The sequence below is a fragment of the Pantherophis guttatus genome, chromosome 7 (assembly GCF_059756535.1).
Source record: "Pantherophis guttatus breed Tessera chromosome 7, ASM5975653v1, whole genome shotgun sequence".
Taxonomy (NCBI): Eukaryota; Metazoa; Chordata; class Lepidosauria; order Squamata; family Colubridae; genus Pantherophis; species Pantherophis guttatus.
Genome location: NC_142069.1, coordinates 35,433,570 through 35,441,902, shown reverse-complemented (window position 1 = coordinate 35,441,902; position 8,333 = coordinate 35,433,570). Strand labels below are relative to the sequence as shown.

The 8,333-nt window shown below is 37.4% G+C and overlaps 1 long non-coding RNA gene across 1 annotated transcript; it reads left to right on the top strand.

Annotated features, from left to right (window-relative positions):
• Positions 1-886: 886 nt before the first annotated feature.
• Positions 887-4,692, top strand: LOC117655583 (uncharacterized). Its single transcript, XR_004588725.2, has 2 exons — positions 887-1,036; positions 4,458-4,692. It is a non-coding gene; the product is annotated as an uncharacterized LOC117655583 (long non-coding RNA).
• The last annotated feature ends 3,641 nt before the right edge of the window (positions 4,693-8,333 follow it).

Here is an 8,333-nt window from a genome sequence, read left to right as displayed (position 1 = left end):
GTATATTTGTTTCCTAATTATCAGCTTATCCTGACCCCAGTTTAAATATTTAATATGACTATTTAATTGAAATTCATTCTCTCTTTTTCCCACCCAGATTTGACAACCATTATTATTAGTAGTAGAGACCACTAATTAAAATATTGTCAGTCTTGGGTTTTTAATAGTTTTATCTGGGCAATTAATAATAGTTGGTGATATAGTTTTCTGCACCTTGCTTCTTTGCCCTTTTGGTCTACTCTGATATTAGTTACCACTAAATTTACTACTAAAGTTAAGATTTTTTAAAAAAAACCTCTAAGCCCTTTTTCAGTCTACTATCTTGACCGAAAATGAATTCTTAGGGATGCAAAAGTGTGCATTAAAAATCCTTTAGTTGGCTTAATACAGATATTGCCCATAGAAAGGCCCTGGCACCTTTCACTTATCCCTACTCTGTGGTGCTTGCTTCAGTTCACTGAGTGCTCTAAAAGTTATATGCTTCCATGTGCTCAGTGCATTAAATTTTAATTTAGCATGTGAACATAACTATGTTCTGATCTTGCAATTTGAAAGATTTTTCTTGACGTTAAATATTTTCATACCTTCTTCATTCATACACAGCCCATGACATATTGCTTAAACATTCAGATACTACCTAAATAATAACAGTAACATTGCAAAACTAGTAATGAACTCTGCTGTCATCTGTTTCTTGCTCACTAAATATCCAATTTGTTTACTTACTTTATGTGCTTGAAAAGTTTTTTTTAAGTAAAATGACAACTTCTTGTTAGTCTGGGGACCTCTAGTGGACAACACTAGAGTGATGAAACAATTGGGAAGAATTCTAGAAGTCATATTTTGCATGCTTTCCTTACTTTTTTTAAAAAGAACTTGTATATTGTTGGCAAGGTGAAGCCTATTAGAGCAAAACATTTTACTAAGAAGTCTAACTTCAGCTGCAACTCTTACTTCTACTGTTACAATTATTATTCAGAATAATAAAAATAATGTAAAAAGAAAGAAACACCCTGACATTGCTTAGTAAGAACAAGTAAGTAGTTCATGAGCCACTCTTTATGTTGTCTTCTCTTATTCCTATTTAAAAGTAAGTGTAGGAAAAGTTACATTTTCTAACAACTGCATAGTACAGATGATACCTGATTTATGACCACAATTGAGCCCTAAATTTCTGTTGTTAAGCAAGATAGTTGTTAAGTGAGTTTTGCCCCATTTTACAACCTTTCTTGCCACAGTTGTTAAATGAATCCCTGCATTTGTTAAGTCAGTACCATGGTTGTTAAATGAATATGGTTTACCCATTGATTTTGCTTGTCAGAAGGTCGCAAAAGGTGGTCACATGATCTCAGTCATAAATATATGCCAGTTGCCAAGCTTCTGAATTTTGATCATGTGTCCATGGGAACGCTGCAACGGTATTAAGTGTAAAAAATGGTCATAAACCACTTTTTTCAGTGCTAACTTTGAATGGTCACTAAATGAACTGTTGTAAGTCAAGGACTACCTATGGTTACAGGCTATGCTAACGTTGGACAACCAACAGACTTAGAATTGTTGCATTTCTTGCAGTTCGAGTATAGCCACTGAGGATAAATGCTTGGAGCTGTAATTTAGCAACACTTTGAGGCCAGCAATTATCTAATCCCATCTTGAAGAATGCAGTTATCTAAGAAAATAAAATGAAAAACAGTAAAAACAACTTTAAACAATTTAAACCTGATTTATTTGAATGAAGAGAAACTGGAACCCTTTTCTGCCCCAAAGCACCTACTTTGTAAGCAGAATAATCCTTTGAGAGGCATCTTCCAAACAAAGCAACATGTCTGACCATTTGGCCAGAGTCATCAACATTCTCTTTAGGAGTTTTACACTGAAGTTATCTTGAGTAAATTCCAGGTTTACACCCTATATGATGAATCTGTTTTATATTATTTGTACATTTTCTAGCTATTGATGCTTTGCAAACTATCTTGGAGATTTTAAAAAATAGGTACTAAATATTTTAATATTTTAATAATTTAATAAGCAAAGATCAATTTCATTTTATCTGTCCATATAATGTTTTATTACAAATCGGTCTATTTGATAGGGTTCAAGTTGTTCCTACCAATTTAGCCAGAATGATGCAATAATCTTTCTGTAGAAAAAACGCTATGAATCATTCTGTATTGGTCCCTGTGATGGCCGCTGGAAAAATATAATTATTACCAAGTGTTATTCTGATGAATAGTATGTCTAATGGAGCTCTGTTCTGCTGAGTCTAGCATTGAAATAAGGGCATCATAAATTATGCGTACACATTACAGAACTAAAACCTTTGTAATACCTGAAAAGTACTTATTACCGGTGTCAAAACAGCATTGCACCCACAGCATTTTTTAAAAAATAAATTATCAGCATTTTTGCTACTTCAAAGAGTCCTTGTATTAACTTTGAGAGTGCCATGTAAAAAACAATATGAATGTTACATTTATTTTGCTGGAATGCAGACTAGAATTTCCATGAATAAAATATTTGATAATATTCATGGCTGATATCAGGAATGTAACGTCAACTTTTTGATTCATTAAATTTTACCAACAATGGCAATTTAATAACTGATCTCAAAATATGAGTGAGACTGAAAAGTCTTTAGTAGACGCTGATCTGTCTGCTCAGATAAGAATGATGATGTAGCATGGGTAATCATGCAGCTTATCAGGAAAAGGTGAGCCAAGAAGAACATATGTTCAGCTTAAGTGTCAGTCTAGGTGACTACTTTTTATTACAGATTGTTTTGCCTTAGCAAGGTAGTAAGTTTAATTCAGCTTCAAAGGAGAAACTGAGGAAAAAATTCAGGGATTTTATTAAATGAAACAGAATATTAATGGTTCCTTTATGTCCCGTTATGCCTCTCAGAAGGATAATAAGGAATGTATTACTACAAATTATATAACTTAAACATGTATATCTTAAACCTAAGCAATGTTTTACCAAATAGCAAGAAAACATATAAATCATACATCTACCTTAAGCCAAGCTTCCTATGTATCATTTAAAAATAATAATTTAACTATTTCACTAATATAAGCAGAATGGGAAAGAAATGGATTTAACTAATATAATATATAAGGTAAAGGTAAAGGTTCCCCTCACACATATGTGCTAGTCGTTCCCAACTCTAGGGGACGGTGCTCATCTCCGTTTCAAAGCCAAAGAGCCAGCGTTGTCTGAAGATGTCTCTGTGGTCATGTGGCCAGCATGACTATACGCCAAAGGCGCACAGAACATTGTTACTTTCCCACCAAAGGTGGTCCCTATTTTTCTACTTGCATTTTTTACATGCTTTCAAACTGCATGATATAACTATTATAATCTAATAATCTAATCAAACTGTAATATAATCTATAAGCATGAGCAAAAGAGGTGCTTGCCACTAAACTTCCGTGCCGTATCTTCCACACTGTTGTATATAAGGAAGAACTGTTTTATCTTTTGTGCTGCATGATTTCTGTAATTCCATTCTGTTCCTTATCAATAACTTTTTTCTAGCAACTAGTGTTGCATGAAGCCACTAATGTCTTACACTTAGAAAATTTGGCTATTGTACCCAATAATACTTCTTTTCTCCAAAAAATTGGTAAAAAGTAATTATGAATATTTAGAACTAACATCCCTCCCTGGTACTGAAGGTGTTTTAAAAATACCTAAAAATTTAAACTATCTCCTCTAAGTTGTAATAAAAATGCAGTAAAACATGACTACACTTTGTTCATCATAAAACTATTCAATACAATCAGTACACATTAAAAAGATGGAGCTCTGAGTGCACTGTTGTGGTTGCCATCTTCAACTTTGAATCACGGTCCCCATGATCAGACTGGAGCCACTCAGATCTCCTCTTGAGTAGATATTCAGGGGCAAAGGGACAAAATGCAAGCAGTGAAGATTTTCTTCCCTCCAATAGATACTGTATGCTCCATGTGTGGATTTCTGCTTGTGAAAGTCTCATATATTCAGATCATTTTTTATTTTATTTTTATTCTATCTTTCCTTTTAGAAATTATCTTTTAGAGCTACTTGGAAAAGGAGGGAACACTGCTTCTCTAAGCCAAGAATAAAGGTTGATTTTCCTTGGTTCCCCTCTTAGGCTGGCTTTCCAGGCCTTTAATTCAAGACCAGCTATTGTTAGGTGGTTTGTTCTGATCGCAACAGGCTGCTCCTTGAGGCAAAAGGAATCATATCAATGAATGTGATTGTGTAGAGGACCAAGGAGGAGCTATGGAAAAAGACATTTTTTTGTTTAGAAAATTAGACTACTGGATAATGGCTATAAAAATGAACTAATAAAACATCCTCCTTGAATGTCCATTGTAGATGTATACAGCCATGCTGTACCCGAAAAGAGCTTTGGTATTTTTTTATTATATTAAATGTATCTAAGTGAAATATTTTTCATCCCTTTTCTATTTCAGAACAGAATGCATGTCTATGTGGAGTGCTGAAACATCTGTGACCTATTTATTCACCCAAAATGAAGAAGATGTATAGTGGGGGGAGAAAATTCATCTTGTTGACTTGTTTCCAAAATTTTCTGGGATTATACTTTTTCTGTTCACTTCATTAGATACACTTCTTCATGCCCCAATTTCTTTTAAAGCTTTCCAGAGTTTGTTTGTTTTTTAATTAAAGCAAACTACACCAAACAAAGATGTATTGTGTTTTGCTGAGTCCCAGTTTGGGACTGAAATATTCATAGTTACCTTTTCCCAATTCTTGGGGAAAAGGAGTACTCACTGGCTACAGTGGTCCAAACAGTTGAGACAGCACTTAGCCAGCTTTAGCTGAATTTAGCTGATCCAAGTGAGATAAAAACTAGTTGCTGCTTCTATATTGTTGCAAGAGAACTGTGATGACCCAGGGCATGGCATGAAAGCAACACAACCAGAGAACATGTCCAAGTCCAAATCCAAATAGTGGGAGTCAGATTTGAGTTGTGGAAGACTATACCTTTATTCATGGACATGCATAAGTTGGTCAAGAGTGTCAAACTGACAAGCATAACCAGAAGATCAAAGATCTGACCCAAGGATGAACAGGTTCTGGAGAACTGGTAGCGGAAATTTTGAGCAGTTCGGAGAACCGGCAAATGCCACCTCTGACTGACCCCAGAGTGGGGTGGGAATAGAGATTTTGCAGTATCCTTTCCCTGGAGTGGAGTGGGAATGGAGATTTCGCAGTATCCTTCCCCTGGAGTTGGATGGGAAAGGAGATTTCGCAGTATCTTTCCCCAGCCACGCCCACCAAGCCACGCCCACAGAACCGGTAGTACAAAAATTTGGATTTCACCACTGGTCTGACCCCTTTTAAAATGTATCACACACAAGCAAAAGGGAATTGGCTTTTGATCATTTGGTCATGCTCACAATTGTCATGCACAGTTGACTATTTCCTCCACATGGATGTTTCAACCTTTATGTTAACATAATAGAAGTGAAACATTTCCTTCATGCTCATGGCAATGTCTGTTTTGATGTATAATAAAACAGAAGTTTAAGCTAGATAAAACTGAGGTCAGTATGTTTAATGTTTGGCCAATGAAAAATCTCCTTTACTAAAAAAATTCATAAATAAGCATTTATGATTAGAAATCTCATTTTCTAGTTAAGAACCACTGTAGGAAAATATTTTTACTGTATTTGAAAGTAAGCATGTATGGTTGCATCAGATGTGATTGGAATGGTTGACTGAAATAAATAACCATAGTTCAGAGTATATTAAACTTGCCCAAGGTATAATTTAGAGTTTCAGGGATCTGTGGAATCTCCCGTTGCAAAATTGCTTAGAATAGTAGCCATCTAAGGATGAGTACTTTTTTCTGAGTACATTATTTATTTTATTTATTTATTTATTTATTTATTTAATTTTTATACCGCCCTTCTCCCGAAAGACTCAGGGCGGTGAATAGTTAAAATAACATACATATAAAATGTGAATATAAGATGATTAAGCTAATTTGGTTCATCGGTTAAGAATCTTCAGCATAAAGATTTAGAACAATTAGAAGAGATTTATGCCAGCCTGGCTTGGTGAAACAGAAAGGTCTTAAGTGCACGACGGAAAGTACGAAGATCTGGGATCATTCGTATCCCTGGGGGTAACCTGTTCCAAAGGGTAGGTGCCCCCACAGAAAAGGCTCTTTCTCTGGGAATCACCAGTCGACATTGCTTTAGTGACGGCACCCTGAGGAGGCCCGCCCTGTGGGAGCGTGCTGTTGGTGGGAGGTTATTGGTTGCAGAAGGTGGTCTCGTAGGTACCCAGGTCCTAAGCCATGGAACACTTTAAAGGTAAGAACCAACAGCTTGAAGCTCACTCGGAAGACCACCGGGAGCCAGTGCAGCTCGCGTAGGAGAGGTGTTATATGTGAGCGCCATGTCGCTCCCAATATCACCTGCGCAGCTGCATTCTGGACCAGTTGGAGCCTCCGCGTGCACCTCAAGGGGAGCCCCATGTAGAGAGCATTACAGTAGTCCAGACGGGAAGTGATGAGGGCATGAGTGACTGTGCGTAAGAAGTCCCGATCTAGAAAGGGTTGCAACTGGCGAATCATGCGAACCTGATAGAAAGCTCCCCTGGCCACGGCTGTCATATGCTGTTCTAAAGACAGCCCCGTGTCCAGGAGGACACCTAAGTTGTGAGCTCTTTCCGTGGGGGCCAATGACTCGCCCCCAATAGTCTGCGATGGTATCAGCTGGCTATATCGGAACACCGGCAGCCACAGCCACTCGGTCTTGGAAGGGTTGAATCGGAGCCTGTTTCTCCCCATCCAAATCCGCATGGCTTCGAGTTACCGGGACATCACTGCAAGGGCATCATTGGGGTGGTCTGGGGTGGAGATGTACAGCTGAGTATCATCAGCGTAAAGATGGCACTGCACCCCAAAACCACGGATTAGCTCACCCAGCAGCTTCACATAAATGTTGAACAGAAGAGGTGAGAGGACCGACCCCTGAGGCACCCCACAAATAAGGTGTCTTGAAGTCGACCTCTGCCCTCCTTCCAACACAGACTGCGACCGGTCAGAGAGATAGGAAGAGAACCACCATAGAACAGTGCCTCCCACTCCTAGCCCCTCCAGCCGGTGCAGCAAGATACCATGGTCAATGGTGTCAAAAGCCGCTGAGAGATCTAATAAAACCAGGATAGAGGAGCAACCCCTATCTCGAGCTCTCCAGAGATCATCAACCAATGCGACCAATGCCGTTTCAGTACTGTAACCAGTCCTGAAGCCGGACTGGAACGGATCTAAGTAGACAGTTATGCAAACAATATTGAAATATTGCAGGTTATACATAGCAGCAAAGAATCCATTTGCTATTGCTTGTCTCATTCAGCATTCTACTTAGGACAGTATCATTATTCATATCATTATATTGTAGATGGCTATGATATTACTAGGACTTTGAAAAGCAGCCTTCTGTAAATAATGTATCAGAGCTGTTAATAATAGTCATATACAGTAAGTTGCCATTTTTATTTTTCATTTTTTCAGGGGGATTTTTTGCCTTATTTGCTTGCATTTGTACTTTGATGGTTTCTTTTGAAGCTGTAAATGAGAACTCTGAATGCTGAAGATTAGCATATAAATGGTTAAATAAACTTTTCAAAAATAAGGAATCTCCTTAAGCCAGCACTTTGAATACCTTAAAAATAAATGAACACATAAATATCTTATTCCTTTAGTTAGGGTAGATCTTTTTCCTTGATTAACCTTTGTTCTGATAAAACTACCCTGCCACTTCTAATCTTTGTGAAAACCTATGTTCACAATAGAGAGCTCTACATGGAAACTCCGTAGCGACCATCTTGCAAACAAATCTTGTTTCTAATCCACGGCATCATCATTTTCTTTTTGCGTAGGAAAAAGATTGGACACAGTAATACTATGGCTGAATTCACACTTTATGCTAAACCACAGTATACTGCAGCTTGTTAAGTTTTGGCTTAGTGTGTTATGTGACCTTACTAATTGTGATTTATAAGCCATGGTTTATAGATTAGCATGTTCGATAAACCTAGGCATTTATTCCATGATCCACATTTCAATAAACCATGATTTAATACAACATGCCCTTACCTAGACAAGAAACCACCTTATTTGGCTCGCAGAGCTTTGTGCTGGATTTGTTGCTCAAGTGTGTTTTTATTCTGTCTATAAAAAATGGTCGAAGGGGGAATTTTACATTGGGAATATTGCTTAAGGATTACCTTTCTTTCCTAATTGTCCTTCATATATCTATGCAGCTGAAACAGCTAAAAGCCTGCTATTTCTGAGCATTCCGAAGAACAAT